The following is a 20290-nucleotide window of genomic DNA, read 5'->3' as shown; positions in this document are numbered from 1 at the left end:
TTAACCTCTTAACCCTTTCGAGGCCTCGAAAATAATACGTGTGTATGCACAGCACAGTACAATTCTCCATTATTCGAGTTGCGAGACGAGATCGTTCGGATAAGGAAATTGTTTTTTTTTTTTTTTTTTTTTTTTTGTTGAAGACGTTTTGTCTGGATGAATTTAAGAGAAGATAATGACAAATTGTTTGACGTTGTTAATTGTTAAAAATTGTTACAATTTTTCTGATATTCGTTTTAAAAATCAAACTCGTTGCATATCCGTATTATTAGGATAGGAAAGATTCTTTAAAAATATAAAAATATAAAATCGAGGGGGGGGGGGATTAATTACTTATTTAGTAATTGAGGAAATTATCGTTGAGAAATTATTCATCGTTGAGAAAATATACCGGAAATTAAACTTTAGAGGGAGGAAAGTGTTTAGAATATGGGTACAAGAAACTTGAATATGAATATAGTAATTAAGAAAATATTCCAAAAAAATATCAGGAGCAATTCCAAAATTAACATAAAACCCGATCCAACCGAAATTAACCTTATCGTTGTATACCCATCCATCGCTTTCCCCTCAACCGCTTTTAACATCCCATTTAACGTCACAATACGAGGCCGAACTGAACCGCCACGATTTTCCTCGCGGCTCTTTATTCGCCAGCTCGCGCCACCCCCGATTCATAAAGAACAACGAGAAAGAAATTCCCGAGCGGCGGTAACAGGCTGGCTCTCTTTCAAAAAAGAATGAGAGGAAGGGGAGGGAGAAGAAAAAAAGAGGTGGCATGCATCCATCGACGAAGGAAAAATGATTCACCGGAACGAAAGGAGGAATCGGTTTAAAGTCACTTTACGAGTTTCCCTTTGCGAGAGACGAGACACCTGGCCATCCACCGCGTAGGAATCCTGAAAGTGCAGTAAAACTGACCGAAGACAGAGGGGAAGAAGACCCTCTTTTTTGAGAACCTACCTTCCTCTCCTCTGGTCCATCCATTCACCGATATCCCCTCCCTCGATACTCACGTTTCGACCCTTAAACGACCGGTTCAACCCTCCACGAACGCTTTCGACCGATCGACTCACCCCGGATACTTCCAAACATCTTCCAACGTAAATGTTTTGATAAAATTATCGGGAACAGGCCCGACCCCCGACTAATTCTCTGGGAATTAGTCTCAATCTCGTATTATCCTGATGGAATTTGAAACCATCGTTTCTTCACCTCGCCAAGATTATTTGCAAAATGTTAGAAAATTAGATTATATACGTCTTCATGATACTTTTCGATCTACGTGTTATTGCATACACGCACAAGTATAATCGTAATTCGTTGAAAAAGAATTAAAAAAAATTTGATCTTAAAAGGTTAAGTTATAACGACTCGTATATTCTTCTCTATTCTCGTCCAATTTATTTATCTTATTACGGAACATTTTCGAATGGAAAATTTCTCAAACTTCTCTTTACAGGTATATACGTTACAATTTTATTATGTAAATCAAACGCTTGCGCGCAATTAATAAAGGTCTCCGCGATGAAAAAGTTAGGTTACGTTGGTTAATCGGTAAGAAAGGATCGCTTGCTGTTTTAATCAGTTCGAGCAAGTAATTAGGCTCGGTTCTAATAAGCCGATTAGCGGCCGTTCTTGAAACAAGACTCTCTCGTGGAAACTTGTACACGGAGAGACATCGTCCACGTTAACCTTCTTTAACAAGAACGGACAAATCGAGCTAATTAGAGGCCAAAGAGAGGCAGGAAGGTTCTAAGAGGTATCGACAGCCGTCCCTGACGGAAAACGAATTAACGCGCAAATTAACGGGCAAACGTTTCGAAAGCAAAACTTAAGAAACTCCTCCATGATCGGACACCCACACGCTTCGCCGTGTTAATGACTCGTGTTAATACGAGGTTTCGTTAAGCAAGTAGGCGAAACACCAGCAACGTGGAAAACATTGACATTTTTCATGATCGACTTCTAATTCGGTTCGTTGTGCCGTAAAAAAAGACACTGCTCGATCGGGTAATTAAGATCGCGTAGAACCGATGCAATCGCGTTCGTAGGCCGAGGCACACCGAGGACACCAATATCGAGCACAATGGCGGTCGTTTCGCGCGAGAAGCAATGGCAGGAGGTTCGTACACCTCGTTTTTAAAAAGCGCTTCACGTTGACAACTGAGAATTTTCAATGGGTCCTCCACATTCGTGATCGGCGAGAAATCGTGAAAACGTGATCCCTGGATCGGACGTATGAATGACTCCCCGTTTAACAACGAGTCACTTGCGAAAGAAACCGCACTTCTTGCTCCTCCGATATTCCGCCCAAATTGATCCCGGACGATGGACGAGACGATAGTCGACGCTTCAGTCACAATTTTTACAGAGGTCCTCCCGTTGAAAAGGAGAGGGAATCGCGCACCGATCAAACTCTCGCAAGGGAGAGGGCCAGGTTGGTTGGAAAAAAAAAAAAAAAAAAAAGATTAAAAAAAAAAGAAGAAGAAGAGGAACGAAGAAAAGTACGCAACGAAGAAGACGCGGCGACCGGCGTCGTCTCCTGCCGTCGGAAATCCTGGATCTTCGATCGAGTCGGGCAGACGATACGTCCGGACGAAGAGCGGGCGAAGAGGGAGAGCGAGATAGATAGGACAGGCAGAGAGAGAGGCCTCTACACCCCTCTCTGAGAGGAAAGTTTACCGGAAAGATATCCGGGAAGTTGCGAGGCAGGAGCCCGGCGACTCGCGTCTCTCTACCCCCACCACGCCGTCCCCGCCGATGTCTCAGCAGAGAGCCTCGTCTCCCGGCTTCTGCGCTGTCGCTTCAGCTCTGCCTTTGGCCGGTCGCAGCCGCGCTCCGTGGTGGGGGAAGGCACTCGCGGGCCCGGTGGTGGGGGCACGGCTCAGCGAGGGCCCCCTCCCCTCCCCACTCCTCCGGCAGGAGAGAAGACGGCGCAGCATCCAGGCGCTGAGAGGTGCCCGCCTCGTCGCAGACCGGGGCCACGCCCACTTGCCCCCACTCCCACGTCGGCGCAGCTGCTGCCTGGCCCGGGGCGGGGAGAGGGGGGCCGCGAGCGGGGCTCGGTGTGGTGGTGAAGCGGGTGGTGGGAGTAGTCGGGACACGGAGCACACTCGGCCGACCCGGCGACGTGGAGGGGTGGAAGCGGCCGGCCGCGGAGGGGCGGGGAAGCGAGCAGTTCGGCAGCGCGACCCGACGTGGGCACTTCGCTGTCCGGCCTTTCCTTCATTAAAATATTATTCCGTGCGTAGAGAGAGAGAGCCGCGGAGCCCGGCGAGCCCTCGCCGCCGTTTTCACGCCACGAGCAACGCACTCTCGCCACCCCCTCGCTTCGTTCGCGTTTCACGAGGGGTTGGTGGACGCGGTCGCGGAGTTGTTGGGTACTCTTCTCTGGCCGGGGCCCGTCTAACCAGGATTATCACCGGCTCCAACCCGAGTGGGATGAATGCTCGCCTCGACGTATTGTACGGCGTGGCCACACAAGATCGACGACGAGATCGGTGTTTCGCAACGTGGTGCTCGCGCGTATAACCTCTTAGGTTATATCACCTCTGTGTTGTCGTCCTTTGACCGGGCTGTGACCGGGCGTCGGGATTCGGGTGTCGAAAGAGCGGCACGAGAGAGAAGCGGGAGAAGGAGGGGGAGGGGGGAAGAAGAAGAAGAAGAAGAAGAAAAAGAAGAAAAAGAAGAAGAAGAAGAGAGATTTGGCGGAAAATATTTGGACGGCACCAAAGGGCTACTACCACCACCGTATCATCGACTCTCGGCTCCACCATCGTCGCCGGGTTTCAGATCGCCGGGCGAGAACGGAAGCTCGACGGGCAACGAATGACCGGCCGACACATCCTGCCGACCTCCTCCTCTTCTGCCGAGTTTTTGGACAACGAGTGTCGAAGTGTCGGGACGTGCAGCACGGATCTGAAGGGATAGTTGGTGTGTATGTATATATGTGTGTATATATATATTATATATATACATATATATATATGCATACACACACACGCACGCACACACGCGCGCCGTGATCGATCATCGAAGGTGATCGCGAGGGTGATCGTTCCCCAGCTATTAATTCGGCCGGTGGTCAAGACTGTGTGTGTGTGTGGTGCTTTCGAAATTTCTATCTCTATTGTTATTATTATCATCGCGTCTTTTAATTAATCGGGCGTGAATCGAATTGTTACACGCGCGTCTCTCCTCCTTATCACGCTCCCCTGTTGCTGTTCGTGATAAGGGAACGCGCGAAAACGTGAACGAGGGAAAGATAAAAAGTGCTCCGGACGGTTGTTCGCTTTGGGGGAAAGGAGAGAAGAAAAGGAAGGGAAAGGAGAAAGGGAGGAGGAAAAGGAAAAAAAGAAAAAGAAAAAAGAAAAGAGGGAGGAATATAAAGGGTATCGTGCTTCGACAGATACAGTGTTTCGAGAGTGGAACTGCTGGTTGAAGGGAAACTGGCAGCTCGCGGGATATGAACCCAGGTACGTGATGATCTCTTGCCTACACACAGGACGTAGAGTATTATGTTAGAGAGTGTTTTGGTTCGCGTTAAACGACGATCAGTGACGAGGTTTTACTATCTTTAGAGTGGTTCGGTTAATTTTACGATCCTCCGGCGCGACGATCTTGTCATTCGCCGTGAACATCGTGAAAACGGATGCGATAATGTGCTGTGACGTAAAGTGGGATTCTCTAGATGGCCAGAGACGTTTGTGTGCCACCACGAAAAATTTCTATGTAAATTCCTCTATGAGATCGTTCCCCGGTTACCGAATGTGAGTTAACACGTCGTTCAGAAACCAAGGTTCTGTGTTACTATGTGTAGAATTGTATATATATAGGTGTTTTTTCTTTTCCTTTTTTTTTTTTTCTTTCTTTCTCTTTTTTCGAACTGGTTTGAAATGATCCTCGTGAGGATTATACATGATTGTGAAAATCGTTCTATTTTCGACTTCTTTCTTTCTTTTTTTTTTTTTTTTATATATATATATATACTTCGATCGTTCGGTTTCTCGCGAACAGCATCGGTGAAATTTGAAAAAGTGAAGAAATGATTATCTGGAAAACGATTTTCATCTCACGTTCAAAGTTACTTTCAGTGTAGCCGACCCTTTCAATCTTTTTAGGGAAAGATCTAGTAATTGTTTCAATAATGTTTTACGAAAAAGTGACTATGCAGTGCAGAATGTATTTCTCATACGATCTCAAAATATTCTATTATCTCGTATCGACAGTTTCATTCAGACAGAAATTAAAATTTCCTGTCTGCTTGCCACGTTCAAAAGAAAAAACAGCATCCTTCGCAATTGTATCGATGATGCTCGCTCCACACCAATCTCCAAGTTCTGCTCCCTTAAAGAATATTCCATTATCCGCTCTGACGCGTCTCTCGAACCATACTCGAAGCTCCACGTTTCGCTAATTACGTCGCGTAAACGATCGTGTCGAATTGGCGGTCGATCGTTCGACGTGCCGAATCCGTTGGAATTCGGCCGATTCCCCTTTGTGCGTCGTTCCTCCCTCGCTCTCGGTCGAAATTTCAACCGGTTCCGGTGAACGTTAGTCGCGTTCGTGTGGCCGGCAGAGAGGTGCGTGCAACGAGCGCCGGGAACGCGTTGGAAACGCGTGCGACACGCCAGATTTTGATTCGTGCGGAGATAAGGGAACCGGTATTAGGGGCCCCTCTCGAGCCGGCGAGCCGTGATACGCCCGTCGCGATTTAGATATCCAGGCCTTTTGTTTACCAACATCGAGGCCGCGCTTCGAAAAATTCGCGTAATCCGGCCGATAACGATCGGCTCGAGAGGATTGGAAGAAACGCGATCGAGCTCGTCTTCCCTTCGAATTCCTTGCGGTTAATTTTTGCGGGAATCGGAGCAGAAGTGACAGGTATTTCGTCTGGACGATCGTTGTGACGATTTATACGCGAATGCAGATGTTTTGGGAAGTTGAGTGACAGTGATATTGTCGTGCTTATTTGTCGTGTTTATTCGTGAAAAAGTATTTTGGTGCGCGTGTGTGCTCTTTTCTTTCGTTTAAAATATTGAGGATAAAAGTTGTGTGTCCGAAACGTGTGTGTACACGTTTCTTTAATAAGAAATCGATAAAGAATAAAATTTTTTTCGATTCGAGATTCTGAACAAAACCCCCACAATATATCTCCGAATTTCACGAATCTTCCGTAGAATTCGTTCACCATTCGCTTCTCGTTTCGATGGAGAAAAACCATTCATCCATAAGAAGAAGAAAAAGAAGAAGAAGAAAGCTTCGAAGGGACGTTTCCCGGCAAGGAATCTCTTCCTCGAGATTCCTTATTCCCTTCGATTTTCACGAGCGAACTATTCAATTATCCGTATTCAGAAGCTCGTAGATCCGAAAGGTCAGCGGAGGCGAGAGCAGCGCTCTCATTGTTGCTCGCTGCGCTTCCATAAACAGCGAATAATTCGGTCTATACCGAGCCATTCCTCTTCTTTTCTCTCTCTCTCTCTCTCTCTCTCTCTCTCCTTCCCTGGAAGCCTGACCTCCGAAGCCTCAGAAAAGTCAAGTCTCCTCATAGCTGTACATTTCCCACGTCGTCGTATCGTTGGAAACGATTTATACCTCTAAATCGAACGTCAGCCCAGGCCTAATTAATCGTGATTAGCCGGCCGGCTGGCCGGTTAGGTTAGGTCCTTCCCCCACCCGGTGTCGGCTCGCGATGCGTGCGCAATTAATTAAAGCACCGCGCGGGTTGCATCTGCCCGGGCGCTTTCTCGAAAGACAATTTACCATCGGGGTCAACGGTATCGCGTTGCCTGCGCGATGCTTGCGCCGCGCTCGTGCGTAGCCGGCGTTTATTCGTCGCCCACGACGCGGTCCGGCTGCCTCCAGCGGCCGACTAATTAACCGCGATTGATATACGCCCGGCCCTGCGCGCTAGAAACCTCGCGCATGGCCCGCGAGCGGCCGTTATGAGGGAATCTCGAAATTTATCGCGACACCGGACACCATCGGGAACGATGCTTTCTTCTTCTTCTTCTTCTTCTTGTTTTTCGTCGGTGAGAGAGAGAGAGAGATGGGAGGATTAAGGATCTTCGAGGTTTTCGAGGATATCGCGATAACGCGGGACGATTGGAAAAATTGGGATTGTAAGGAAATTTTCAATGGATATTTTGTGAGGATTGACGAGAGAAGAAGATGTTGTTAATGATATTGTGGAGGATTAAGGATGAGGAGGGATTAAGAATTTGAGCGGGGCACTCTGTCCCTTATTTCTCGAATGCTTGTAGCGATAAGTGGATTATAAGTTTGAAGATATTTCTCTTAGGTAGGAAATAGGGAATAATGAGAGAGAATAAGTGGAGATGTCTCCACAATGTAACGTTCTCGATTTATCTACCGGCCAATTTTGCTCATTTATGGCTCCTCTGCGTGCGCACGTCAGTGACATCGTTTTGTTTAATGCGAAATATATCGGCCGCGATTACTCGAGAATTTTATCGAATTGTCATCGCGAGATTCGAGTAATGGAACGTTTTTTTTTTTTTTTTCTCGCTATCATTACATCAGACGAAAATTGATTCGACAATTAATCACTACCTGCCTACTTTCTCTCATTCGTCATATTTCAGTTTTCTTCGAGTCATTTAACTCGTACTCGAGTTCAATAACAATTAGAAGAACACCTCTTCTAATCGAGAAACTTGATATTCTTCTATTCAAACTCCATCCAACCACTCGAGATCCACCATTTCGTTCCACGCAAGCTCGCCAAACATGTCCATGTCTCGAGTCCTTCCTGAGCATCTTCTGGAACGCGTGCAAAAAAAAAAGAAAAAAGAAAAATGGAGGAGATGATGAGAATTTCACCTTCTCTATAACGCGCCAATTTGTTTATCGAAGCGCGGATATTTCTGCGCAAATAGAGGGGAAGGTTCTCCAGGGGCCGATTAATCCGGAGCACCGCTTTCACGAGTCGCTAATTAGATGGCCGTGTGCAACGCGATTATTTCGCAATAGGATTAATTAAGGGAGACACCGTTCTGACCGGCTCGTTAACGCTCGTGATTGCTTCTGCTTGTTGTGCTCCTTCTCTTCTAGGTCTAGGAGAAGGAAGGGGGAGAAAAAAGGTGGAGAATTGCCAGGGCAAAAAGGGGGTTCCGGTAGCGCGATGAAGATCTTCGATGAACCGTTGCCTGCTGGCTTTCTTGGATCTATCGTCTCGATGCCACGCGGGATAATCGAGTCGGGTAGAAGAGAAAATTGGACGGAGAAAAATGTCGGTTGGAGGACGCGGTGACGCAAGACGTCGGTTTCCAGCGAGGTTTCATTGATGAGAGTTGGTGAAGAAGGGTGGTGGCGGTTTACTTGTTTATTTCTGGTGACGTTGGCCGATTTTCGCCTCGATTCGAAGAAATTCTTTCGTCGATTTGAAATGGAATGGATTGATCTCGAGTTCGATCAATTCTGGAAAAGAATGATTTTCTTTTTTCAATTAATGTATAATAATCGTGTCGATCACGTGCGATCTCTTTTCGAGTTTTGGAATCCTTTAACTTTTCCTGGAATTAAAAATTTCTTGGTTCCTGCCCCCTCCTCCCTCCCCCTCCTCCTAATGTTTCTCGCCCGTTTTGCAACTCATACTCGTATATCGAGGTTTTTGAAACAGATAAGACTAATTTATGCACGCAATATGCACGCGGTTCATGTTTTTGTAACTACTTTAACGACGGCCACGGGAACGTTAAGTAAAGATAATATGTGCAGTGATAACACTAGCTATGTAAATTAATTCGATATCTCCAGACTCACTTTTCCTCTATTTTGAATTGAAATATTTTTCAATCATCCCGATCCTGCGGAAATATCGTTTCCAAATGTATTTGTACGGTCGAAAAGATTTCACTGAGAAAAATCTTTGGTAAAAGAAAGCGCACGAAAAACGTATGCTTGTTTGCATTAATTCGTAGAATTAAACAAATTTGCATTTCTCAATTAATTGACTTCTCGAGATTCTCATGTCCAATCTTTGCTTAATCGATATATTTCTTTTACCGATTTCGACTCCAAGCTTATAAAACTTGAATCTTGAAAGATTGCAATGATATTTAAAATTCGAATTATATTATACAAAAATGTCGTAAATGAGAAAAATGTTTCAAAATATTCGATAGGAATTTTATCTAAGGGCCTGAGAGCTTGAAGTTTGCATTCCTCCATTGTTCCCCGAATTAATCCCTGATCCGTCGTCACCCGAAACGACTAAATCGAAGCATTTTCTCCTTTCGTATTCTCCTTTACGTAATTGGCGTATAAACGATCGAGCCTAGGTAAGCTACAACCTCCACGACTGCTGCTAGACACAGCTGGAACATTGTGGTTATCGGTCGTGGTTTCAACAAAATGGCGAAAACTGTCTCATCTCTCTTTCAATCCTTCCATTAATTCTCCAACACCTGGTTTCGCAATCCTCCTGGTTTCCCCGGCGAACGGGGAAAAGGTTTCGAGTTCAACTCGCGCGATTTCTGCAAGCGCGAGGGGGTGCAAGGGGCGCGAGAGAGAGAGAGACATAAAAAAAATAAGCGAGATGCATTTAACAGTTCCCAGTCGTTCTCGCGATAAATCATTAGCGATTGGTGGAAGGAATATCGCTCGGTATAATATATTATCGTCACTCGGCCCATAATTTAGACTCGCGGAAGAACGGTCGACGCGGCGCAATTAAAATAGTAATAATTTATTATCTTGCTTCGCGGCGACTCGTGTTTACCCGCGAACGCGCCTCAGAGGGGGGGGGGGGAAACAATATCCTCTATCGTTGGGTGTAATTGAAAGAAGGAGGGAAGGATTGTTGGAGAAAAAATTTCAAGGGGGTGGTTGGAGAGTGATCTGATTTTTGGATTCATAATCAATAGACTGAGGATTTTTAGAGATTGGAGTTTGGACAGAGAGTTTGTTTTATTTCTCATATTTTCGCTTATCGATTATCAATCGATGTCTATTAACATTTATAACGATTGAATCGACTGACGAAGCGAAGAACATGCTATTATTTTTTAATGGTTTCGAGTTCTCCTGTCGCTGCAGTAACATCGTATACTATCTGTTTATTAATAAAATATGATCGCGGTTATTTAATTTTCGACCATTAAGGAAGTATCGATTTTTTTGTATAAATCATGAACATTATATAATAATGAACATTGAATATATGATATTTAATTCGCTTGAAGTGGGATTAACTATTGAACCTGTTTACTCTTCGTGCTCTTGTTTCCTTAATAAAAAATCATCAGACTTTTTAAAATTCTTAATGATACAGCGATAATAGACCAATCTGTACATTTCAAAATATCACTTAAAAATATCGGAAAAATATCTACAATTGGAACAAACTTGATTAAAAAATAACCAGTGAACATAAGAAAGTGTTTGATTCGATGCTCGTTGACAATATTTGCCATTTGCAAATTCTTCTTCCGTAGATACTTTCGTTACTCGCTCACTCGTAAATTCTTCCAAAAAGAATCAAAGAGACAAGACGAGAGGAGAGGAGTAAAAAAAAAAAAACCTCGTCCCATTCGACGAGTTATCTCGTCGCGGTTGTAGCGTGCCCGAATCCGACGGGCGCCGCGCATTGAAATCACCGTGGCGGGCCACCAACATAGCCGGAAATAGACGCTCGAAACCCGTCGCTTCGCCGATCGGCCGACCGCCTTTATTCTCGCGAGAGAAACCTCTCCGTTCACGCTTCCGTGTCTTCACGCGAGCGACACGGAGCGCGCGAGAGCAATCTCGCCGCCCCTTTGCCCATTCCTTACACGTCGAATTGTTAACGTTATTCCTCGTAGAAAAAAAACGCTTTTCCATCGAGCCAAAGTAATACGTAATAACGATAAAGCTGTCCAATTGTAAATCTAATGGAAATGAGAATGAAGATTTAATTTTTTTATGAACGGTAGGTCAGAGAATCATTTCATCTTTTTTTAATCGATGAACATTGACGTGGACATCTTGGGTTCTCGAGTTCATAACGGAACGAAAATGGCCGCAGAGCTTTTTAACATTTTTGTACTATAAGGAATAATGGTTTGTAATTAATAGTTTGCAAAATAAACGAGCATTCGTGGCATTTCGTTCATCCAAAAAAGAAAGAAAAAAAAAAAAAAAGATGAAACAAGTTATATCGAAACCAATCTATGATCAATAAAATGTGGACGCGGTCATTGATTAATCTCAATTCTCGTTAAAAATCCATAAATAGTTACTTCTGTAATATTGGAGGAGGGAAGGAGGTTGTACATATAGCTCTTGGGAGGTCGATTTTATAGTTCTCGGCCGGAATGACAAATTAATTCAAATGTCTCCCCGCTTGATTTCCATCGTGTTTAAATGAATATTTATATCGACATCTTGCGTGAAGTTATGCGGGATTATGTGAAAGTTATGCGAAGTTGCGTGAAGTTATGTGAAAATCTCTCTCTCTCTCTCTCTCTCTGATGCGGTTGATTTGGCCTCTGATGGTTCCACTGATTCTTGGCTGGGGGGGGGGGGGGGAAGAGAAGTGGCGGTTGAATTTTATAGGCAGAAGTGTTAGATTCGATGTGCGAAGTAATGTGAAGTACTCATTTACATTCAGAAATTATTATAACCGTGTAATTATATGTTCCCGTGCAACTTCTAAGAATTCAAATACTTAAATGCTCGTGTTTTTTCTTTTAATTTTGTTTTATTTATTTTATTATTGTACCACTGTATTCTATTATTACGTATCATTGCATTAATATAACAATGTAAACAGTCAGTAGTCAAAATTTTAAAGAATAATAAATGAGCGAAGAAAATTGTAATTATTCTTTAACAAAAGAGACAGATAGATACTCTAATGATTAAAAAAAACCAGAAACATGTTTATAAATACGTCAGTTACTTTTCTCGAGATTCTTTCCAAAATGCAAATCAATTAGAACAACTTGTGGATTTCTTCATTTCTCAATGTTACATTGCAAAAGTTTCGAAAGTTTACGACATTGAATTTGCAACTTCTTACCGCCATTTCTAAAAAAAAATCCCAAACCTCGAAACGTTAATTGTGCGTAAACAGAAAGAAATGCACAAAAATCCTGGAACAACGATAGAGGGAGAAAGCTCGTCGTTGTTCGAATAAAACGCGAGTGGCGGCGCGATGGTCGCGCGTCCACATTGGTCCCGGAGCGATACACGAAATTCGAAATTAGTCGAGTCGTGTGTTTCTCGACGACTCGAAATGTAATCCAGTTATCGTTGGGTGATCAGGCTCCATTAAAACGGCCCCGACTACTTTCTCTATCTGAAACGATCGACCGTTTAATGGACACCCCGAGTGGCGGGTTTCGGCCCGACTCCCCCCTCTTTCTCCCCTTGTCACTCTCCCCCCCCTCTCTCTCTCTCTCTCCTCGTCTCTCGATTTGCGTCGATTCAATTAGAAATGAGGGCGTCCATTCTTCGACTCGCGTACGGCGTTAATTGACGTGACGACCGTGATCATCGGTTCCACGTGAGACGGAGAGAGAGAGAGAGTGGAGGGAGAGGTAGAGCGGGCCCCGAGGTTTCCCGAGCGTTGCCGGAATACCGGCTGAAAATTATAGCCCCCGTCGCGGATTTCGACAAGTCTTCCTCCGTGGAAAAGGCTTCTTTGTTTCGCTCACGATGAACTTCTTTCTCTTTTTTTTTTACACGAGAGTCTTTTTATACGAGAGGAGCGATAAAGCGTCGTGTGTATGCCACGTTTGTAATGGTCACGGTGAGGGAGATTGGTGTTTTTGATAATGACGAGGAAGGAAGGGGTTGGGGGATTTTTCTTTTTTTTTCTTTTTAATCGGCGGTGGTGATTTTGTATATGCAAATTCTGGAAAAGGAATTCTCCCAGGTGTGGCTTGTCCGGTTTCGGTTTTTATTCGACATTCGTTTTATAAATTCGATCAGGTGTAATTGCTCGACGCGGTGCTGATCTCAGTGGCAGGATGGAAATTGTAAGATAGGCCCTGTTGACGATTACTCTTACTGTATATCTGTAAATAGATGTCGTTGTTCCTGTATTGCACGTTATTTGACTTAATTTGAAAGAATTTGAATTTATTAATGAAGATTGTTAAACACGAGTTACAAATACGAGAAAACCCTTAAAAAGATGACATTCACGTATCGTACATGGTAAAAATAGTAAAATAAATATTTCAATATTCTTATCAATTACAAAGTGCATATCAAGAAGCTTCTCAATAATATCAGTATCTCGTTGATAACAGTCTTATAAATCTGAAACATAAAATTTTACACTACTCGGCTCGAAACGAGACTGAAAAATAAACAAAATAAGGAAACATTTTTTTTTTTTTTTTAACTTTATCTGTGAAGTTGAATGCACATACGTTTCTATATGTTACGTCTATTTTGTTACAAGTGCTTATTCAAATTTCGACATCAAACAATTTAAAAATAGTATAAGCATATCTTTACAAACACAAGATAAAAATTGAAAAATCATATTTATCTATGAGTTTTCAAATTTTTATGAATTCACGAATGAAAATCGTAGGAAAAAAAAAAAAGTTTGAAAGTTTCAAATTATTAATTCTTGCGGGAGATTTAAATTTTAAAATTTAAACTTTATCGAAATATTATATTAATAAAATTTTACAAAAATTGGAAACGCCATTTTCAAAAATAAAAACATAGATATTCCTTCCGATACTTTAAAATTAATATTTTATTCGACTCACGTTGCTTCTTAGAGCAAACGATGGCGCCAATTTTAAATTTCTATTACAAGTTTGTCCACGATATATATATATACACATAATCTTTCCAAAGCACACGTTTAAAAGTTAATGCTTTATTTTCATTCGCTTTCGCCTTTGGTCGAGAAACACAATGGCGCCAATTTTAAATTTCCACGAGTGTAATGTAATTCCAATGTCCACAATTTTTTCAACTCGATTTAAAATGGGATTCGAGTACACACGAATCGCCCGTCAATTTCTATCATCGTTAATTAAATATTTATATGTGAAAAAAAAACTCCAAGTCGTTACGAACTTTTTTACCGTCGGTCGTTACTAGTCGAAATAATGCCATCTCCACACCACGCGCCAATTTTTAATCATCGTAAATTCGCGTTTATTACACGATGTTTTGCATACCTTCTTTTTTTTTTTTCCTTTTTTTTTTTCTTTTTCAATATCTCGTTCCTTCCATGAACTCGAACTGGTTGTGATTGCATTTTGCATTTGACTCGAGCTCTTTTCTCGCTATCCCCTTATCTTATCTTCCAGTCTTCCGACCGTCTCTTCCACAAGAATTCGGGAAATTGTTTGCCAAAGCGTACTTATGAGGTAATATCTTGGATAAAATTGATACGATTGACATTTTTCCCCCCCTCCCCCAGTATTTTCGATATTAAGATTCGTCTGGAATATTCATGGGAAATTCTCCGTGTCCGATATAAGTTATGCACCTCGAACATTTGCTTTTTAATAAAAATATCAACTTTGTGTACTTTTCTTATCATGTGATGTACCTGACGAAGAGAATAACATTTCTCTTCGTATCTTTCGATGATTAATCTAATTTTCCTTTCGATTCAGAGTGAATTGCATCGATTCATCGAAACTTTTTTTTTTAATTGTATCCTCTATAAATTAATAATATAACATTTTAAATCTATTCTCAAAGTTAAAACGAATCTAGTTCTCTAGTTTAAATCTATCAACTTTCACCCTTATAATTTTCACACGTCAATGCCTCCTTTTTTACAGAGATCATATCAGATATTTCGCAATAAGTTTTATCTTATTATTCTGAACACACAGAATCTTAAACGTTCTTGTCCCAATTAATTTCAATTTACTCTGAAAATGATATTTCACATTTCTTCATACAGTCGCAAACACAATATATAGTATAAAACGAACCCGTTCTTATTACCTCAAGACCTTACCGGACACCCCTCGCCCCCCTCTTCGAAAATAACGTAGAACTAACACGCTTAATGCTCGTGCATCGTAGCGTCGCCGACATCCCCCTCCCCGATCCTACGCGCGTCGGAATACGCGCACAGGCGTGGAAAGGCACGGTCCTCCGCGACGAATATTTACTACCGACGATACCGACCCTCCCCGCTAATAAGCGCAATCGGTAATGAAGGGTTGACTCCGACAATTGATTAAGAATTCCTTAAGGTTTCGTGCCTCGTTCCTGCTCGCTCCCCTAACCACCCTAACCAATCTGCTATTCATAAAGGAAGAGAGAAAAGAAAGGAAGAAGGGGTGGTATCAAACCACAGGAAGGATAATTGCACGAAGGATCGAGTTCCTATACCGTGTATCTCGCTTTTCCTACCCACGAAAAATCGGATATATATTTGCATAAAACGTTTTGTGCCGACAGACACAATCGTCCCTTCACCAGCTTTAATAAACGCTTCCTTCTTATGGCTGAGGAATTCTTATGCCACCACCCCTAATCCCGTATTCATAAAGCTCGAACTTGTTTTCTCTTCCCGTTTTTCGATTTGCATTTTCGCGGAAGTTCGAGGAGGAGGAGGAGAGGCACGCGCGGGGCCCCACTTTCAATAGAAATAGACACGCGGAGAGGAGGGGGCCTCGCCTCTACGAAAGTTGGCTCGTGCAAGCGATGACAGCACGATGCCGCTTATTATCATAAGGCATTGACGCAACACGTGCCGGGCATGCGGCCGATTTGTCGGCCACGTTTTCACGCGATCAATGGGATTCCGTCGGTGGAGAGAGAGAGAGAGAGAGAAAGGGTTAGGGGTGCATCAATTTGAATCGATACTTTGAGCGAGTTTCGGATTTGAGATATTTCGTTTAAACGAATTTCAAGTGTTTAATTGATTCGATGAAATTTTTGATCGATGTATAAAATAGCTGATTGTTACTGTTTATATATTATTAAGATTCTGCAATATGCGGTTTGTGTCAGTTTCATTATAGAATTGAATGGAAGGATATAAAAACTTGTATTAATGAGAAAGTAATGAATTTCGCGTGACAAGATCATTAACTTGTTAGAAAGTCTTGGGATATCTTTTGTTTTCAATCAATTTCTACTTTTTTTTTTTTTTTTGCAGAAAATTGAATTTAATAAATTCAAAAAATTTAAGACAGGAAAATAGCAAAATTGTTGAAAATATAATTCTTTTTGTATTTTTGAATGCTGAGATATTTGGACAAGTGGTATACTGGTGAATATTTATATATTTATTATATTCGTGCGAATAATTTCCAAAGTTCAATTATTATTCAAAATACTCGTCTCAAGTCACGTTGCATCATTAAATACAAGTAATTTGATAAAAATTCAAAATTGTTCTCGAATAAACGTATATAATTTACCCGAAATATCGATCCATCCACAAATTTTTTTTTTTTTTACTGAGAATCTTATATTTCTCATATTAAAAATTATAATAAGCGTGCCATTCGATGTTTTTGGAGAAAATTTTTACACGTTTTAATTTTCATTTTTCAAAATTGATCGTTAAAACATCGGGTGAAATACGACACGATGCTATCGTTTTAAAAGCGAAAAATCTCGAAATCGATTCGACTCGACGAGTTAGTTTTTTGGGAAGTGACTTCAATTCACTTCAGTTTTCGGCTATAAATATATCTTGTATTAAACGCATTGACTCCGAGTGTCCGGTATCGTAAAATTTCGCTATAAAATCGGAGGGGCTTTCTGTGAATCGAGGACAATTATGAAGGACCCGAAAATGGTCCGGGACCAGTAAAACAGGTATACGATCAACACAGGCTTTCGTTCAAATTATTTTTCAAGCCTTTTTTCGAATCACTCTACACAGTTTCTTCAACCTTATATCTTGTATACACGTGTATATACGTACACGTGTGTATACATACGTGGGCAAAACTGTCGTGAGAACAAAAAAAGAATAATTGTTTTCGGCACTAAATCACTACTTTAATTGCTTTAATTATACCCTAGCCGTTGATTAACCCGAAACTGGTCCCGCACCAATTGGTAACCGAAAGAATAAGTGGTACCTGTAATTTTTATCTCACTACTTAAGAAATTCTATAATGTATCTTGATTATATGGATAAGGTTTAATGTTGTTTCAAGAATAACTTTGTATCAATATAATATTTCTAGGAACACTCTCGATAGAAAGCTGGGCCGAATTTCGTAACTCAACGATTTTAAACGGTATCGTATTTTTTATTCGCCTCGAGAATCATCTTTTTTTTTTTAAATTTTTACCGAAATTTTATCGAGTTATCGATATTATTTATTATTTAAATTCCTGACAGTTTAAGGAAATGTATTATCAGCGCGTTAAAGGAATAATTATATTCAAAATGGAGTCGATGATACTTCGAAGAGAAAACTTTTATGATGAAATGAAATTGGTATTACGCATTAATTAACACTCATTCAGTCATTCGAAATATTATTTAAATCCTTAAAATATCAATATTCTAAAGCTATTATTTGAAAAATAATCTTTCTGAAATAATATAATAAATTAATACAACTTACTTTTTCCTAATTAATTCCTCAAACATTCGTATCACTTATTATTAACACTAATCTTCGCAAATTAGTTATACATGTATTTCTCGTTTATCCGAACATTCGTCTCGAACGTTCGAAATGGACTATTGATCGATAAACAATAATCAACTTGCTTATTCGAAATAAATTCCTCTCACGCCATCGAATCGAATCGAGGAACAAAACACGAAGCAAAATCGAAAGGGCTGTCCCGAAAAACGCGATCGACTTTCCAACGAACGGACCGAGCATCTACCTGGCCGCCTTCTTTACGATACCACCGCGTGGAGAGCGGCCGTGTTAGCAACGAGGGAGAGCCATGAATATGACTGAGACCCAGTATTAGGTGCCTTTATGTCGGCACAATACCGTTTATTATCATAATCTATTATCGCGGCTTACGTGAACGTGGCCGGGCTCCGTTACTAACGCGAAACCGGGGTTGCAGCCGACGCACACGTCGAATCCTTTCACGCTCGTTACCCGAGGCGGCCCTTCCAGGGATTGTCCTTGAATTCACTCTCCTCCAACGCGACGATTTCCACCACGTGATTTTGATTTTCGTCCATTTCTACGGGGAAAGAGAGAAAGGAAAAGAGACGAGGAGAGGAATTTTTCCGTTTGTTTGCGCAGTGACAATTTGGTCGTGTAATTTTCGATTCTTGGACGATCTTTGGATTTTGCTCGTATTTTTTAAATTATTTTCGGATCTCGAGGAAAGGAGTGTTATTAATAATTTCTTAATTGATGCTCCATATTATGAATCCTGCTGTTGTATTAATTTCCATTACGATATATTAAACTTACATTTAAAAGAAACGATTTCTCAGAAAGTGTCTTACCTGATATAATCTCGGACAATTGGATGGAATAATATAAAAATACGAAAGGTTAATTTATCGATCGATATCTAATTAGAAAGATATTTATCGCGGCCGATAAAGATTCCGGGAAACCAACTAAACTACTACTACTACCTTTCCTATTCGTTAATTCCACCACGGTTCTCATGATTTATCGTCTCGTGTTTATTTAGCACGTGGGAGGTCCGCGGAGGTGTCGTTCAAAATATTCAATGCAAATTAATATTTTAAAGCCGCGGGCTGTCCCGCCGTTCGTGTCGATGCTCGAACGTATCGCCGTTGTATATTCGGTTTTTAAGCATCGCCCGTTTTTTAATACGCGTCCCCGCGATGGCTGGTGGGACGTTCTACCGGAAAAAATTACGCCTCTCGATCATAAATGCCAGCTGAATGACCGTTAAACCGAAGATGTACACAGTATTGGGCATTCCGTTCGGTTTCTTTCTTTTTTCTTTCTTTCTTTTCTCTTCTCTCTCTCTCTCTCTCTCTCTCTCTCTCGTCCACGACGAGTGTTAGTTAACGAGGAGTGGAAAGCAGCCCGGCTAATGACCTAATTTTTACGTGATTTTTATGCGTGCCGATTTATCACGCCGGACGTTCCAGTAATACACGCCACTAAATCGTTCTCCAAGGAGATTTTGTTCGTTTACGCGTCGATGCGAGCTCGTAAAATCGAGATTTCACGATTATTCTCCTACCTAGTTGATTACATACCCGCTTCCTTGTCTTTACGATTTTTCTCGTTTTGTTTACTCGTTGCGAATTCCCCCGTTGTTGGATTAATAAATTGTGTAACGGAGTCCAGTTTGCGGAGTCTGTTTACGAGGGTATTAAGCGGCGATGAGTTTTTCAACCATTTTAAAATAAATTTGTTACGTATGATATATCGTCGATGCTGTTTAAGATTTAAAATATATTGGTATCGAATTTTTCATGTAATATTGTTTTATTGCATAAATATTTTTATATTCATTTTTTCGTTTAATTCGAAATTTCAATAGGGAATTATTTATTGTATATAATCTTTATCGATGTTCGCGTTACCAAAGTTAGATAATATCGAAGAGATAAGAATTAAATCTAAAGACGACGCGAGCAAAATGTTCATTCTATATATATCGCTTTATAATTGTTAAATCAAATTAAACTTACGAGCCTCAACGTGTTCATATTTACATTATGCAGCATATTCTATTAGAAACATTTGAAAGTAAATAGGTAATTAAATATTACAAGCAAACAGTGAGAGTATATACGAATATTGAAACATAACACAACGAACGAAATTCTTCAGATCTTTGAGAACGAATATAATTTTGCCCAATTTTTCCAAAAACGATCGATTAAATGGCCAATAAATGGTAATCGAATTCGATCATACGCCGATTTTCCACCACGTGATTCTTTATCTCCCGAATCGGGAGAATTAATTATTCAGCAACGAGCCTTAAGGAGCCTTCCTTTATCCTCTAATATCGTGGCTGAAAACCCCCGATGTTCCCCGAATACGCGTGTGTTTCATTCGTTTGATTAATATAAATCGGTCGCGCTAATGGCGCGGGGCGAGTCGTATAAACGCAGGAATTAAATACCGCTTAGCATTCTTCAAATCGGGTCTACCTACGATTATGCTCTTATCTCGCTCTTCAACGTTGATCGAGGAACGCTGAAGAGGGAGGAACGAGAGTGCACGTTGCGGTATTATCTCTAATACGCCATGATTTCGCGCGAGGACTTCCTTTGCTCTTTTGTCGTAGATTAGTCGAGTATAAGAGAAGAACGTTGTTCAACGTTTCGCAGCTGATAATTATGACAATATTCGAAGCGTTGAATGAACGTGAGGAAAATATTTTTGGAGGAGAGGGGAGAGAGAAA

The 20290-nt window shown here is 41.4% G+C and overlaps 1 protein-coding gene across 1 annotated transcript in view; it reads left to right on the top strand.

Moving 5' to 3' along the window:
- zfh2 (Zn finger homeodomain 2) overlaps nucleotides 1–20290 on the top strand; it is a 213614-nt gene that overhangs the window by 132634 nt on the left and 60690 nt on the right.

Source organism: Apis florea, unplaced genomic scaffold, assembly GCF_048593485.1.
Source record: "Apis florea isolate Af1SG1 unplaced genomic scaffold, ASM4859348v1 contig_3391_pilon, whole genome shotgun sequence".
NCBI lineage: Eukaryota > Metazoa > Arthropoda > Insecta > Hymenoptera > Apidae > Apis > Apis florea.
This window is presented reverse-complemented; position numbering and strand designations above follow the sequence as displayed.